The sequence below is a fragment of the Balaenoptera ricei genome, chromosome 5 (assembly GCF_028023285.1).
Source record: "Balaenoptera ricei isolate mBalRic1 chromosome 5, mBalRic1.hap2, whole genome shotgun sequence".
Taxonomy (NCBI): Eukaryota; Metazoa; Chordata; class Mammalia; order Artiodactyla; family Balaenopteridae; genus Balaenoptera; species Balaenoptera ricei.
In genome coordinates, this window is record NC_082643.1 from 30256558 (window position 1) to 30272799 (window position 16242).

General features: G+C 36.6%; 1 protein-coding gene across 1 annotated transcript in view; it reads right to left on the reverse strand.

The window, feature by feature from the left end:
• Window positions 1-16242, reverse strand: part of TTC29 (tetratricopeptide repeat domain 29) — a 251221-nt gene that overhangs the window by 156435 nt on the left and 78544 nt on the right. The window lies entirely within an intron of this gene.

Sequence of the window (16242 nt, forward strand, 5' to 3'; positions counted from 1 at the left end):
GAGATGAAAATGAGAGGTGAGAATTCCTAGCGTCTCTTTCTTTGGAGAAGCTACAAAGCAGTGGGTCACTCCTAGCCTGATGCCACTTGACACTCCCACGTCCTGTGCCCTCTTACTCTCTTCACCCAATTCTGTGCTGATTCTGAACTGGCCCGGCAGCAGGGAGGTGATTTTTCTTTTTAGGCATCAAGTGTTATTCAATAATAATTTCTACTGGACAAGAATAACAAAGTGTTATTTATGCCAATAAGTAGTTCATTAAGCAGAACAGATGAGAATATTTTTAAAAAGGTACATGAGAAATTTCTGATGAGACTTAACAAAGGAGTTTAAAATCATCTTACTGACGACTTCGTCAGTTGCAACAGCATTAGCAATTAGGGGCATAGCTGACTCCTCAGTCAGTCTTAGCTCTGCATTTGCTAGCTTCGTGATCTCCATGCGGAGGTCACTTAGTCTAAGTCTCAGCCTTCTTCATCTATGAAACGGGAGTAAATAGAAAATACTAGTAATATCTGCCTCTTAGGGCTCTTGTGAGTATTAAATGAGATAAAGCATATAAATAATAAGGTTGGGTACAGTTCTAGACACATAACACACAAAGACACATCAGTTGTTATTGTTCAGGATGATGCTGGTCTATCAGTTAGGGCTCATTTGATTTCATGGGACAAAAACCACCCCAATCTAATTTAGGCCAAAGGGGAAACTAGGGACTCAAATGCCACTAGGAAGTGTTCTCTCCATTTCTTATCTTGGTTTTTCCTCTGTGTTTTAGCTTTATTCTCTCAGCACACCATCCTCCAGGGCTCTAGAAGCTCCCAGGCTCACCACAGAGGACTGGCTCTGATTAAAAAAACCAAAATTACCAGGTAAGCAATCTGATTGGCTTAGCTCATTTCAGGACCCTTTCCTAGAGATTCGCTGGGGTGAGATGTAATGGTGGTGGTTATATCTGTAACCCAACATTAGAAACAAGACCGTAGCCCACAGAAAGGTGGAGGTGGGAATGGTGTGATGCTCTGGGAAGACAGAGACAACAGATGTCCTCCAAATCGCTATTAAAAATTCCTCTGTGTAGTTGCTTCTCCTCCTGTGGCTTTATCTCAGTTAACAGTACCATTGTACTTTGGATTACTTGAACAAAAAACTCCAGATTCATCTTGGTCTCCATCCTGTCTCCTTACTTTCATCTACCCAGCCAGAAAAATTGTAAAGTTGTGAAATGTCTGTCAAATGTGTCTATTAGGAGCTACACCACCACCACCCGAGTTCGACACCCCAGTGTGACTGGAACGCATTTTCGGCCCTCCCAGGCCTTCACTTGTGTTGTCTCCTCTCCACTGAGGGGACAGCTGCCCTTTACCTTGAAAAGCTCAATTCAAATGTCTTTGCCTCCATCTCCAAATAAGACAAAGTTTCCCTGTTGCTTCTCTAGCTCTTGGTTCCTGTTAAAGTATGGCACAAGTACGTGTTAGGTGCCTATTTCCTGTACAGACAATGCAGTCTTGCAGCTTAATAAGAATCTACTTGAGCATGAGGAAATGGCTCAGATCTGTTATTCAAAAGTGTGCACCAAACTGAAGATTAAAACAAATCATCACTATATATAAAATAGATAAACAACAAGGTCCTACTGTATGGCACAGGGAACTATATTCAATATCTTGTAATAACCTATAATGGAAAAGAATCTGAAAAAGAATAGATATATGCACATATATATGTATAATTGATTCACTCTGCTGTACACCTGAAACTAACACAACACTGTAAATCAACTACACTTCAATAAATAAATAAACAAATAAAATAGTCCATCATCAACATAGTAGTTACTATTCTTGTTTACATGGACTTTGGCCAGATTTAATCAGGATACCAAAAGGCATAAGGCTGTATTTTTCTCCCTATTTTATTGTTTTTGCTTTATAATTTATATGATTGTCTTTTCACTTTATCAGATCATCTTTATGTGTCCTTTACTAGTTGTCAAGCATTTAATAACTTTCTCTAATGTTTTGGGATAAGATGAGCTGCAGAAATGACTAACTGCTACAATCAATCCTGTGTAGAAGATTTTTAGTATGAAAACAGTCTATATAAAACCTACTGAAAACATTAATTAAAGTCTTTAAATTTTAATGGAATGGAAAAAATAATAGCTTACTTTTTCTTATTAAAAAATCAATACATGTTAATTGTTAGAAATTTTGAGGAATACAGATCCATCACTCCCTCCAAAATAGAAAATTAAAATCATCCGTTATTTCCAGATTCCACAATCACTGAAAACAATTTGGTGTTTCTAGTATTTTCATATATACATATGTATATGTGTGTATATAAACATATAAGTACAGTCATAATGTACATTGTATTGTATCCTGATATTTTATTTAATATATTGATATTGCTTTTATTGTTATAAAATATTTATTTTTTGTGTCAGGATACTCAACAATGTTTAATTAATTTGCTATTGTACATTTACTTTGCTTCTGGATTTTTCCCCATTATAAACAACACATAACATTGTATATAAAAGTTATAGCTGAATCTCTGAATATATTAATAATTATACAAACCATATTACAGCTAAATATTTGTATACATTAATAATTATTTCCTTTAGATAAATTCTGAAATGAGTAATTCCTGAGTCAAAAGATACGCAAAATTGTGAGTGTTCTTAAAACAGAACAAAGCTACCATTTATTGAATGCTTACTAAGTGCCAACCACATTACTATCTTGTCTCATTTAATCCTCACAGCAACTATATCATCCCATTTTATGGGATGGAAAAGGAAGCTTAGAAATCAAATGATTTGCACGGGTGTAGCTGACACTGTCAGTGCCGCTCCTGTAATCTCTGCAGCCAAAGGCTGCTGAGGCAGCACCTGGAACTTTCTGTCTGATGGCTGGACTCATGGTAAACTGAAATTGCCAGAGAATATGTCCCTGGAAGCAGCTCTCAAGCAACAGAGGCTGGGAATTGGTGGATAAATACACCAGCTCCCTTGTTCCTCCATTGGGATAACTGATCTGTTTCCCAGAGTGTGCCAGCAGGACTGAGCTCCATTGGCGACAACACACCTTCTGTGGCCTCCTTCTTTGGCTTGATGCTCCTGCTTGTGGAACCTCTCCCAGATAAACAACCTGTACCCAAAACCATGTCTCAAAGTCTGCTACTGGGGAACCCAAATCAAAACATCAAGATGGTTAGTTGAATAGTAATGCAAAAATGTCCACCAGAAACTCAAAGAACTCTTTGTAAGCTTTGTAAAAAAAAAAACACATCTAAATATCTCAAATATCTATTTGAGCAAGAACCATGAGACACATTCAGGCTGCAACCAAAAGCATTTTGTGACTGCTACTTTATGTGATTATTTATTATGAAACTCTAGCACATAGAATCAATTTAGCCACACTCTTTAGAGCAGGGCACACTACTGATTTGTGCACTCCCTCTCGATTGTTTTTAATAAATTTTTTTCTCCCTTCTCCCTCCCTCTTTTATTCCCTTTCCACTCAAAGGCCCTCTGTAACGTGTCACTGAAGAGTTTCTCTGTGGAGTGGGGCTGGCACCACAGGGTAATTATCCACTGACTGTCCCCCACCCATCACTCTGAACCAGACTCCACCTCTAACCATAGTTCCTGCTGTTTCACATCCTTGCCAGAATTTGATACTATTTGACCTTCTAATTTTTTGCCTCTAAGTCACGCTTTTATGTGAAAGAATGTTAACCTTCTCCCTTGAAACGCTCACAAACGAAAGCTGTTACATACATCTATGTAATCAACCCTCGGTTATTCAGGAACTGAACATCATTTTGTGGGTTGGTTAGTTTCTTCATTATCTTCCTTCTCTTTCTCTATCCCTGGCCATCAGCATTATCATTTAGAAAAAAAAAAAAAAATAGAGGGTCAAAAGAAGACATGCATGAAAAAAACGGTGATTTAATCTTCAACAAGTTGATTTTTATTAGTTATTAACTAAACTTTTACATGTTTATTTAGGGAGAAAGTTGAAATTACTGGGTAAAATAGTTTTTAAATATTTTTAAGTATATAGATTGAATATTAGTAGTATAAGATTAATGCTATTTTTTAGAGTCTAGTATACATTGTTTTTATTGAGCACTAATTATACTGATAATCTCTATAAGTCAATATAGCTGTTAATTGAAGATCAAGAAACTATCTACACTGCAGATACATTTGAGAATACTTTGGATAAGTTTTAAGATGTTGAACGACATTTTTCTTTCTGAAGTTACCCCTCCCATGTTGTAGAGGAAAAATATATAATTTGGCTCGATTTATAATGATGAAGTATGATCTGCACAGGATTGTTGTTTAACCCATCTAATCCTATAATCATCCCCGGCTTCTTGCAGGTGTGATGCCTCTTCTTTGGGGGCCTCTGGATCAACGTTTGCTAACAGCTGTGCCGTTGCCCCTAGGTCTGTCATACAATTAGTCTTGTGATGAACTATGCAGGTTGCTTTATTGCTCCAAAGAACATTTTCATATGCTAGGCCTTGAACTTTAAGGAGTCTACATACATTATGTTCCATATGTCACTATTCGGGATAGTTGATTAGAGTCTCAATTTTCAGAGTCTTGAAGTTCACCCTCTTTAGAATGAACCAAATAGAAATAATTATCCTTCTCTTCATTTTCTCTCAAAGCAGATATCTGAAATTTTTGCACTATTTCTTAAAATGACTGGAAACAAAAATTTCAGCAGCTTTGTAAAGAGCTACTCTAGCAGCACTTTTTTTTTTTTACAAGAAATAATAATAATATTCAGAAAGTTTTGGTTAAAGTAGTATTCTAGATCTCAAGGGAATTTAAAACCAGCTTTCACATTTAAAAAATGAATAAATAAATTTTATTACTAGAAAATCAGTGTTTATATTCATTTAGGCCATGAACTTTCTTTCCTGACATAAAACATCTTTTCATTTCCGTGAAAGTCCACAACTTGTAAATTTTGCCATACAGATTACTGCTTTTAAAAATACAGACTTTTATTTTTTCTTGAGTTTTTAAATTTTTCTGTAATGCTTTTGTCATTTAAGTGACAAATACTGTAATTTCTATGAGAGATACCATTATGTATTCATCATTTAAAAAGAAGAAAAACACAATAACACACATGCTATTTTCCTAAGCTGTAACATTGTAAAGAAAAAGAACCATTAGGAAACCTAAAAAAAAAAAAAAAAAAAAAAAGGGGTTTAAGTAGAGTTAGCTCCCCATTAACGGGGAAATTTTAAAATTAAAATTAAAATTTAATTTACTAAGATTCTAGTCTGCGGTCTTTGCTACAGAAATTTTTATTAACTTGTTACTCTAAGGTTATCTGTTTTAATGCTTTAGAAAGGTCATGACTTTAAATACAGAGATAACAGTAGCAAAATTATTAGTAAAACATTTTAGTTTTCATAATCTCCAAATTATTAAAACGCATTTTTAATGAACTACTTAAAATACTATTTTCCAAATAAGGCTAACTGTTCAAAAGGTATTAAATAAGATCAGATATGGAATACACACATACCATGCTGTAAGTTATTGCTTAATAATTTGGAGTAATAGAATTCTATGATTTGGAAATAGATCCATTTTTTAAAATTAGGAAATATGACTATTTTCTTCTTATATCAGTGTTTTTTCTAATCCTATGACCTTTTTTTGCTTGTCAGATAACGGATATTTTGAACATTTCTCTACTTAGCAAAATGTATGGAATGAAAATGAAGGAAGTGCTATTTGGATAGTGGTTGGGGTGCGTGTGGAGGGTCTACGATGCTGAATAGAAAGAGGTCTGCACGGCAACAACTGGGGGAAATGGGATACAGAACAGCTGCTCCTTTAGATTCCCAAGAAGGAGGCTGCTTGAGGTGGGTCATGGGGCAAAAGGATAAGGCGGATAAAAACTCTGATGTAAAGCAGCAAAATGACTGCTGAGACCCCTGAGCTTACACCTGAACCATCTCAAGCTGCACGGCGAGCCCTCTGTAGCATGCTTCCCAAGCTGGTGATGAACTACACGGGACCAAGAGGCGCACTGGCTGCACACAGGACTGTCTGCATGTTTTGTATAATGATAACCAGAGGTCCTCTGGGAGGAGGAGGCCATGCTTCCTCTGTGCCAGCATCTGAGCTCCTCTCAGACACTCAGGCCATTAAACAGGCCATTAAACAGGAACAGAAGGGTCAATTTTAGGTAATGATTTCTAATTGCAAGTAAAGACAACTTCTATTTAATGGACAGTGAAGAGCTCTGATCTTTAAATTAAGAAATGACTCAAATTTCTTCTTTTATTTTTTGGATAAATGCCTTTTTTAACTCAAGGAAAAGTTATTAATAAATTAATAAAAAGTTTTCCATAAAATGTTGGTTTATTATATTTCCATTAGAAAAATATGTGCCACTACAAAGATAAATGTAAGCACTCTGTAATTTACATATGATACATTTAGTGAATTACAGTTAAGAAAAAAATAAGTACAAAGCAGGAGCTTTCAATAGATACTCAGTAAATGTTACCTACTAGAGTATCATTGCTGTCATTGTTCAGTGCTAATTATATCATAGCCTGTAGTAATAATGGTACCTTACATCTGAAAACTGTTGATAGACTAAAGTGTAAACATACTTTTATTTCTTTTGATTTTCACAAAGATATAGTGAAGCTGCCACCGTCATCCTTATTTTACAAATGAAACTGAGCCTCCAAGAAGTTAAGTGACTAAGCTAAGGTCAGCAGCCCATATGTGGCAGACAGGACTAAGATCCATCTCTTCTAACTTCAACTCTCACATGCTCTTTCTACACCGTAGTTACCTTCCATATAAAGACTACAGTTCAAAACCTACTGTCAATTCAAATATTTAACCGCTTAACAATTAGAGATATCACTTATATGTGAAATCTAAAAAAAAAATGATACAAATGAACTTATTTACAAAATAGAAATAGACTCACAGACATAGAAAACAAACTAATGGTTACAAAAGGGGAAAGGGGGGCATAAATTAGGAATTTGGCATTAACAGATACTATTATATATAAAATAGGTAAACAACAAGGACCTACTGTGTAGCACAGGGAACTATATTTAACATCTTGTAATAACCTATAATGGAAAAGAATCTGGAAAAGAAAATATATATATATATATATAAAGAATAAATACATATTCATAAATATATATGTGAATCACTTTGCTGGTACACCTGAAACATTGTATAATAAATCAACTATACTTCAATTAAAAAAAAAATTAGAGGGGCTTCCCTGGTGGTGCAGTGGTTGAGAATCTGCCTGCCAATGCAGGGGACAGGGGTTCGAGCCCTGGTCTGGGACGATCCCACATGCCACGGAGCAACTAGGCCCGTGAGCCACAATTGCTGAGCCTGCGCGTCTGGAGCCTGTGCTCCGCAACAAGATAGGCCGCGATGGTGAGAGGCCCGAGCACCGTGATGAAGAGTGGCCCCCACTTGCCACAACTACAGAAAGCCCTCGCACAGAAATGAAGACCCAACACAGCCATAAATAAATAAAAATAAATAAATAAAAATTAAAAAAAAATTAGAGAGATATTGCTATGTACACTTGAACTATATTACATAAAGACGATCTTTATTATGTAACATACTTTCTAAATAAAATCCTACTTCCAACAGCTTTTTAAAGACTTTCACCTACACATTTAACATTTTATCCTATGTTAACTGTTGGTTTGGGAATACTTGGGCCTAGAGCAAAAACCAGAAATTGTGATTTTTGTAGATGTTTGACCATCTAGCACTTTGGAAACTAGTTATTTTATGCATATTAATGGTAATATAATAGTCACAGTTTTCTATATGTTAGACTTTATGCCACAAACTTTACACACGTTTTCTCACTTAATTTTCACAGAGCTGTGCTGAGTTAGGGAGCAGTATTATTCCCATTTTACAGATGAAGAAATTAATGCTCAGAAACATCACTTTGCTTATGTAATGTCATATGGTGAGGTGATAGCAGAGCTGGGATTCCATCCTCCATCAGCTGATTTTAAAGTCCACCATCTTAACCATTTCACATTGTCCTCTCTTTTCAAAGAGTTGTTAAATATACTCTCTAAAAAGCAATTGAGAGTTCCTTATCTGAAGAATGCTAGCATTTACTGCCTTTACTTCATGCAGACTTCTAAGAATCACAGATTTGGTAACAGATGTGAGCATTGTATACACCCAGGCAACTCTAACTAAATATTATGATACCCTATTAAACTGGTCCCAAACTTCTCACAGTCTAGTACACAGAGCTGAAAGAAGATAGGAAAGGGTGAAAGGCAGATTGAAGAAGCAATTGCTCCTGTAGACAAACTGATTCAGACTATGTACATTAGTAGGTATGGTCCATCAGAAAGATTTATCATATCATCCTATACTGCAAATGTGCAGAACTTTGCAGAGTTGAAGCATGTGAATGAATGCACCAAAGACCTAAATGAAGATAGAGCCTCAGAGCACCTCTTTCTCCATCTCTCCTTTGCCTTGGCCCTTGGCTTCTTCACTTTCTTTCCAGTTCTCTCTCTTTTTTTTTTTTTTTTTAACATTTCTTTTCACATATAGTTTTCAACAATGTGTCACATAAAGAGCAAGAGAATCAAAAGCAATTCCTGCAGGAGTATTTGTTTCCTTTCCTTTCCCAGCTACTAGTTCTGGCCTGGCCCACTCCTCCTTCCTCCCCCAAACCAGCCCCCCATACTGGGCCTCTACTATGCATATGAGAGTTAGAATTTTAGGGGGAAAGAGTAGGGATAGAAGAAGTAGAAACGAGCCTGCTAAAAAGAACCACAATTTCTTTTTCTTTTTAATTTATTTTATTAAAGTATAGTAATTTACAATGTTGTGTTAATTTCTACTGTATAGCAAAGTGATTCAGTTATACATGTATACATATACATTCTTTTCATATTCTTTCCCCTTATGGTTAATCACAGGAAACTATGAATATAGTTCCCTGTACTATACCGTAGGACTTTGTTGTTTGCCCATTCTATATATAATAGTTTGCATCTGCTAATACCAAACTCCCAATCCATCCCTCCCCCACTCCACCTCCCCCTTGGCAACCACAAGTCTGTTCTCAATGTCTGTGAGTCTGTTTCTGTTTCATAGATAGGTTCATTTGCATCATATTTCAGATTCCACATATAAGTGATATCATATGGTATTTGTCTTTCTCTGTCTGACTTACTTCACTTAGTATGATAATCTCTAGGTCGATCCATGTTGCTGCAAATGGCATTAGTTCATTCTTTTTTATGGCTCAGTAGTGTTCCATTGTATATATATATACCACATCTTCTTTATCCATTCATCTGTCCATGGACATTTAGGTTGTTTCCATGTCTTGGCTTATTGTAAATAGTGCTGCTATGAACTTTGGGGTGCATGTATGTTTTCGAATTAGAGTTTTCTCTAGATATATGCCCAGGAGTGGGATCGTTGGATCATATGGCAACTCTACTTTGAGTTTTTTGAGGAACCTCCATACTGTTTTCCATAGTGGCTACACCAATTTACTTTCCCACCAATGGTGTATGAGGGTTCCCTTTTCTCCACACCTTCTCCAGCATTTGTTATTGGTAGACTTTTTAATGATGGCCATTCTGACCGGTATGAGGTGTACGTTATTATAGTTTTGATTTGCATTTCTCTAATAATTAGCGATGTTGAGCATCTTTTCATGTGCCTGTTGAAGAGGCACAATTTCTTGATGTGAGAGAGAAAAGCAGGCAGATGAGAGAGGGAAGGGAGAGGGGTGATTAACCATGTGTGAGTGGAACACAGGAAGGAACTTTGGGGTCCAGAGAGTGACATGAAGATACAGGCTTCAGGATATCTAGAGAAGGACAAATTGAAAAAAATTTTTAAATGGAAGGAGAGAAGAGTCTAAAAGATGTTACTGTGAGTTAAGAACTTTACCTCTTGTTCTTTGAGGACAAGTAAGGAGGAATTGATATTACTTTTCTTTTAGCTTGGTGGATGTTTTCCTTTTAATATGGTATTCCACCAAGAGAGCCATGAAGAACTCACATTTATTCGGGTTGCATCATGGTTTCATGGTAGATAAAAATCTTCACTTATAAAAGTGACCAAAAGGAAAATTTGTTTTATGTATGTTACCGTAGAATCTGCCAAGGCATGTGTGTGTCAGCTAGATTACCATTTAGATGAAGAACCCACTGTCATCAAGGACGGAGTGACTTTTAAGGGAGAAGGTATCAAGTTGAACACAGAAAAAACTAAATGGAAACAACTGTAAGAATCCCCAAACTTTCTGTGCCTTAAACATTACAAATCAAATAAATCATCCTTTGTTAAAAAGTCCATCATTGGATGAATTGATAAAGAAGATGTGGCACATATATACAATGGAATATTACTCAGCCATAAAGAGAAATGAAATGGAGGTATTTGTAATGAGGTGGATGGAGTTAGAGTCTGTCATACAGAGTGAAGTAAGTCAGAAAGAGAAAAACAAATACAGTACGCTAACACATATATATGGAATCTAAGGAAAAAAAAAAAAAAAGGCCATGAAGAACCTAGTGGCAAGATGGGAATAAAGACACAGACCTACTAGAGAATGGACTTGAGGATATGGGGAGGGGGAGGGGTGAGATGTGACAGGGTGAGAGAGCGTCATGGACATATATACACTACCAAATGTAAAATAGATAGCTAGTGGGAAGCAGCCACATAGCACAGGGAGATCAGCTCGGTGCTTTGTGACCACCTAGAGGGGTGGGATGGGGAGGGTGGGAGGGAGGGAGATGCAAGAGGGAAGAGATATGGGAACATATGTATATGTATAACTGATTCACTTTGTTATAAAGCAGAAACTAATACACCATTGTAAAGCAATTATACTTCAATAAAGATGTTTAAAACAAAAAAAACAAAACAAAACAAAACAAAAAAAAAATGCCTGCTGATATATAATAGCTTTGTCTTTGTTTGCATCTATTGAGTTAAAAGAATAACTAAAATTTAATTACAATTAGTGAAAACATAAGAATATATCATTTTACAAATATGACCCATACCCTCCATTGTTAATATTTATCTACAATCTGCTAGTTGCTAGAATATTAGTGTAACTATTTTTTTCTGCTATATTGTTTACATGCATTTTCTTATGGGATGCTGCTGATGAGGCTAGAGATTTGGGTTAACCATGCATACAAGCTAACACCAATATTAGAAGCATTCTAATTTATTATAAAGATGCTGACATGTCTCCAAACATACAAAGAGCTACTGTTTTGTATATGGAATAATTAAATACTAGGACAAGAATTTTGTACTACAAAAGCAAATGAAATATCAATATGGTGAATTTTTCTTTCACAGTATAATTTTTGATAGGCTATATTATCACTAAACAATGGGAAGCAAATAACTCACTGAATGTACCGAAGACAAAGTAAAGTTGATGTTCCTAAGATTAGGAAGTGGAATAGAGTATTTAGAGAGAAAGAAAATTCGTGCATGAAAACAATTTACTACGATAGGACCATCCTTTTTCTTAAAATAACTTTATGGTTGCAATATTCGATTGTGGGAGCTGGGCCAACTTTGCATAATGTCTTGAATGTGATTTTTGGTAAAATATTTTTCTCTTTGAAATCTTAGGACTTCATAAGATACATTTACTTTCTAAAATTCAGAATTTACTCTACTTGGAACATTTTCAGGTGGAAATTGATGATGGCCAAAGGGAATTACTATTTCTTTCCTCAGCACCTGATTGATATACGTGGGTAGCTTTCTCCTCTTTAAATGTCAGCGTCTCTGTGACCTGCTGCACAGGTTTATTACAGGAACTATCACTTCTCTTCACCAAATGCCCTTTTCTCATTAGTAGGTATTTCAGCCCTAAATAAATCCATTATTTGTTTTTAGTTTAGTGCTAGTCCGTCATTCAGTAAAGAATGCTTGGTCAGCAAAGAATGGATGACCAAACCTTATTCATATACTTGTCAACATAGTCTTCTATTACATGTATTAATCATTTATTAATAAATTAAAGTTTTAAAATTGAGATACATTAGCAAAATTTCAGAGTCCCTTCTGTTTCAGATCATCAGAACCATTCATTAGGGATATTTACTTGTGACAGGTTTCTCTAAGTCAAGATTCTTTGAAAAAATCACGTAAAAATCTTTAAACAGATGAACAACATTACCGGAAGAGAGAAGAAATTTGTTAGAGGTAGTGCCTGAATCTAGGGGCAAGATACTGAAAATCTGAAAATATTCCAAATTATAAACTTAAAATACAAGTGAGAGAATAAAAACAGTGTACAGAATTGATGATGAGATAGACTGAATATGAAAAGGCAATGTTAAATCTAACTGGACGCTTTCTCAAGCTGGTTCCCACATGACGAAGTTGATTTCAGGGCATTCTTACTGCCCTCCAGAACTACAGTGTGACAGAAACACCATGGATGCTTTAGAACAGATGAAGATAGTGTTGGTAATACTACACAGGGTGGGAAAGTAGGATAAAAAAGGATTTCAAAAGAAAAATTCTTTTTTTATGTGTTGAATATTTACCTTGTGGTTAGATAACCAGGCAGATACCTAATCAACCAATCAGGGAATCAATCTTATCTATTAATTGATCATGTAATTCTTTTTTTACAATACATTCACTAAATAAGGTGTGGGTTTCCAATAGATATCTTGTAAACTAGAAGCCATGCCTTCAGACGGAGAGCAGCTGCAGAAGGAAAGACAGGCTGTAGTTTGAAAATAGAAAATAGATCACTAGGTTATACGATCACCTTCACCAAGTCCAGAAAGAAAAAAGTGAAAAGGCACAGAGAACTCTATTCAATATCCTGTGATAAACCATAATGGAAAAGAATATGAAAAAGAATGTATATATATGTATAACTGAGTCACTTTGCTGTTCAGCAGAAATTAACACAACATTGTGTATCAACTGTACTTCAATAAAATAAATGTAAAAAAAAAACTGAAAGGGGATTGAAACTCAAGTCTGAAGAATGTCCTTTTATATCTGAAAGGAAGGAGGGAAACGTGGCTAAAGTAAGATACTAGAGAGAATGAAAAGATGCGGTCATCTATCTGAAATCAAAGCAAGATGTCAGGTTTTGTGGGAACTAATTTCAGTGCAACAGCAAAAACACGCTGCCTTCTAAAATCAGCCCCAGCTGGAAGACCTTCGTGCCCCGAATCAGGTACAACTGTTCAGTGTCCATTCTCCACCCAGCCACATCCCAGCCCCAAATTCCCATTCTCTGGTGATTCCCTGGTACCTGTTTCCTGCCTCCTGTTTTCCAGCTGTGAATCTGATGCCTTTTCGAGTTTGCTCTTAGCATCTTGTATCCAGACCTGACAACAGATTCTTCATTGGCGCTGCAGCTCTGCCCGTGGGTCTGGCTCAAATCTTATGCTTGATTCCTGCAAATTCTCAGTTCTGGGTGAGCTGTGTTCCAAGAAGGTAACAATATTCTGCCTCAAGCAAGTCCCTGGTTCTTCCCAACCACACAGGTTACTCTTGACAGTAGCAGTGAGCTGACCTGCCTGGTTTTCCAAAGACTCCGCCCTGGCTGGAGAGTTACATGACAAGAATGAACTAACCTTGACTCTCAGTGAGGTACATGCCTGGGTGAGGGGGTTGAGATCTTACTGGAAATATCTGCAAGGAGCTCTCTCATTCCAGTCCCAAACCGGGATAGGAGACAGAAGGAATGTGCTCACTTCTATCCTTTAGACACGCTGGTTTCCTTGGCTTATATGCCATCATCTATTCCTGGTTTTCCTGCTACCTCTCCAGAGACACTGCTTAATCTCCTTGGCACCTCCTTCTCCCAGCTTGGCCCTAGAACTTTTTCATTCATCATTAACTGTCTCTAGGAAATCTCCTCCACTCAACAACTTCAATATGCTGAAAACTTGCAAATTTATACAGCCTCAAATTTACACAGCATCTTCAATCCAGACCTCCTCTTGAGCTCCAGGCCCACATATACCACTGTCTATAGATCTCTCCTTGGCTATCTCAAAAACTCCTCAAACTCAACATATTCAAAACTGAATTCCTCATTTCCCCCCAAGGCTGGGCGTCCTGTGGCAACCCCCACCAGAGGCCATGCAGCTCTACAGCCAGGAACCTAGGCCCATCTGCACGCCACTGTCTCCCTCACCTCCCAGATTTAATCTAATTCCAAGTCCCCCAGAACTTCTGAATCTATTTTGTTCCATATTCACTACTACTACTAAAGCCCAGGGACTTAGTTGATTAGTGTAAAAATAATAAAAGCTACTAATTGTCAAAAGTTTATTATATACCAGACAGGCACTCTTTAAAAACTTGATATAAATTGTCTTTTCTAATCATCCTATGTATTAGCTTCCTAGGACTGAAGTAACAAGGCAAACTAAATGGCTCAAAAATAAAGGAATGCAAGAGAGTTCCCTTTTCTCCACATCCTCTCCAGCATTTATTGTTTGTAGAATTTTTGATGATGGCCATTCTGACCGGTGTGAGGTGATACCTCATTGTAGTTTTGATTTGCATTTCTCTAATGATTAGTGATGTTGAGCATCCTTTCATGTGTTTGTTGGCAATCTGTATATCTTCTTCAGAGAAATGTCTATTTAGGTTTTCTGCCCATTTTTGGATTGGGTTGTTGGTTTTTTTGATATTGAGTTGCATGAGCTGCTTGTATATTTTGGAGATTAATCCTTTGTCAGTTGTTTTGTTTGCAAATATTTTCTCCTATTCTGAGGGTTGTCTTTTCATCTTGTTTATGGTTTCCTTTGCTGTGCTTTTAAGTTTCATTAGGTCCCATTGTTTATTTTTGTTTTTATTTCCCTTTCTCTAGGAGGTGGGTCAAAAAGGATCTTGCTGTGACTTATGTCATAGTGTTCTGCCTATGTTTTCTTCTAAGACTTTTATACTGTCTGACCTTACATTTAGGTCTTTAATCCATTTTGAGTTTATTTTTGTGTATGGTGTTAGGGAGTGTTCTAATTTCATTCTCTTACATGTAGCTGTCCAGTTTTCCAAGCACCATTTATTGAAGAGGCTGTCTTTTCTCCATTGTATATTCTTGCCTCCTTTATCAAAGATAAAGTGACCATATGTGTGTGGGTTTATCTCTGGGCTTTCTATCCTGTTCCATTGATCTATATTTCTGTTTTTTTGTGCCAGTACCATATGGTCTTGATTACTGTAGCTTTGTAGTATAGTCTGAAGTCCAGGAGCCTGATTCCTCCAGCTCCGTTTTTCTTTCTCAAGATTCCTTTGACTATTCGGGGTCTTTTTTGTTTCTATACAAACTGTGCAATTTTCTGTTTTAGTTCTGTGAAAAATGCCATTGGTAGTTTGATAGGGATTGCATTGAATCTGTAGATTGCTTTGGGTAGTGTAGTCATTTTCACACTGTTGATTCTTCTGAACCAAGAACATGGTATATCTCTCCATCTGTTTATATCATCTTTAACTTCTTTCATCAGTGTCTTATAGTCAGAATGTAAATTGATACAGCCACTATGGAGAACAGTATGGAGATTCCTTAAAAAACTAAAAATAGAACTACCATATAACCCAGAATCCCACTACTGGGCATATACTCTGAGAAAGCCATAATTCAAAAAGAGTCATGTACCACAATGTTCATTGCAGCACTATTTACAATAGCCAGGAAATGAAAGCAACCTAAGTGTCCATCGACAGATGAATGGATAAATAAGATGTGGCACATATATACAATGGAATATTCCTCAGCCATAAAAAGAAATGAAATTGAGTTATTGGTAATGAGGGGGATGGACCTAGAGTCTGTCATACAGAGTGAAGTAAGTCAGAAAGAGAAAAACAAATACCGTATGCTATCACATATATATGGAATCTAAAACAAAAAAAGATTCTGAAGAACCTAGGGGCAGGACAGGAATAAAGACGCAGACATAGGGAATGGACTTGTGGACACGGGGAGGCGGAAGGGTAAGCTGGGAAGAAGTGAGAGAGTGGCATGGACATATGTACACTACCAAATGTAGAATAGATAGCTAGTGGGAAGTAGCCACATAGCACAGGGAGATCAGCTCGGTGCTTTGTGACCAGCTAGAAGGGTGGGATAGGGAGGGTGGGAGGGAGACACAAGAGGGAGGGGATAT